This window comes from Corvus brachyrhynchos, unplaced genomic scaffold (genome assembly GCF_000691975.1).
Source record: "Corvus brachyrhynchos isolate BGI_N302 unplaced genomic scaffold, ASM69197v1 scaffold93, whole genome shotgun sequence".
Lineage (NCBI taxonomy): Eukaryota > Metazoa > Chordata > Aves > Passeriformes > Corvidae > Corvus > Corvus brachyrhynchos.
In genome coordinates, this window is record NW_008237273.1 from 1,110,712 (window position 1) to 1,112,752 (window position 2,041).

The window sequence follows — 2,041 nt, forward strand, 5'->3', positions numbered from 1 at the left end:
CCGCCCCCGCCCGCCGCGCTCCCACGGGAGTTGGGTCACCGGCCAAGCGACGGGGGCAAGGAATTTATTATTCTTTCTTTTCCCCTTCGTCCTGGGTTAGCTGGCGCGGTTTAAGCGAGGTAAAATCCAGCGCTTCCTAGCAAAGGTAATAAGCCTCAAAGAGTGGGGTTATTTTAAAAAGGTGAGGCCTCCTGATCAAAATATCCTTTATGCCAAATGAAGGGAAATCGGGAAAGGAAAGAAAAGGACCTTTCATTTTGGTTTTGATTTTAGAGAAGATGATATATCCACGATTAAGTTACTCATCATGATTAACTTCTGCTGAACAGAAATTTCTTCAAACTACATTTCAAAGTTGCCACAGAGAACAATAAAGGTGCACTGAACACACAAGAAAACGTGAGAATTGCTTAGCCAGAAGAGTCCCCTACTATTCTGATCTTCTGCTTTTAACATTAGTATTTCCCCAATAAGCTGGGCTTCATTAAGTAATTGCTTCAAAATTCACGTACATTGAAACAGTTACAATGCAGCTCTGCCCTAGCTAATTTCCTGTGACATGTGCTGGAGATCAATTAGAGTACACAGGTGATGCTCTTTCGAAATACCAGTTGCACTCCTCCTCTATGCCATTGTTAGAAAAACCTTCATGGTAATCCATGGATAAACCAAAGTAATCCAGTGTAGGCGGGCCAACAGCCCAGAAAGACCCTGATAGGTTCGGGGCAGTTACAGAAGAACTTCATGTGGAAGTCCTTGAAAAATGCAAAGCCCAGACAAGAGCAAGGATATTCAGATGGGTTGGGTAGGACAGAGGTTGAGATCTGGGAAGAGTTTGGTAAACAGCTCAGTGACACTTCTCTGCTTTCAGTGAGATCCTTTGCACATCCTGAAAAACCCTACTGTAAGACGTGAATTCTCAGTCTCTTTGGGGTAAAGAATAACCTTTTACAACTTCCTTTTTCTACCTTCTTCATTTTGAACTCTGGGCTGTTTGGGTTGCCCTAGGCATTGATGGGAAACCTGTAAGTTCTAAAGGCTTAGGAGATGGCAAAACCAGATACACCAAAGTACAGCAGTCATCTTAGAAACTATGTGGCCATGAAAGAGATGTGAAAGGTTACAAAGATATTTCCAAAATTTCAATAGTTTCTAGTGAGAGCCATAGCTGAGTCACACACACACAAAGTGCTCTTTAAGGCCAGAGTCTGCATGTGCAGTGTACATTTATTTCATGTTACATATTGGGAGGTGGTCATTAGCGGCTGACAGTTGATAGAGGGGGCCTGTTGACTATCACAACTTGCGTTTGTTCAGTCTCAAGATGATGCAAGGAGACATGTGGAGATTGCTTTTAACTGTGCTTCTAGAGACCCCACATAGATAAGAATTAATTAAAATACAGATTTACTTCTGTATCCATGTATGCAAGTCTTAAATGAAGTAGCTACATCTCAAACATTCAACGTGTGCCTCCTATACAGTGGTGACAGGGATTAAGGGTAGGCATGCTTATACAGTATCTTGTGACTGCTGAATTGTTGGCTTGCAGTCTGTGAGAAGTGGTCACTTGAAAAAATACCTAAAATGGTTTCACAGCTTCACATATGGCCCAGAGGCAGGCGGAGATATGTGCGTAGTACCCCGATTTCTGTCACTTTCTAAATTAAAAGTGGAAGCAGGTGACTTTTACAAATGACCACAGGGAGAATATGTAGAAAATACACTATAATTATGCTATTATATTCCCTATCGTTTTATTATTTACTACCCAGAAGTCCATGTATCTGAATTCTAATATCCATCTGTTTCTCTGTACTTGCAATGATTTTTCTCCCAACAATAAATATGTGTTGCAAGCCAGGGACAATAATATCTGTAACAAAAATTATGTGGCTCACAGTTGGGTATCTTTACCAATGACTTAAGTATTTGGAATCAACTGACCCATTCTCATATAAATGCTGCCTAATAATTAGGAGAGAAATAAATCAGCACTGTTAAATTGGTAAAGAAGGATAAAAACAATAAAAGAAATCCC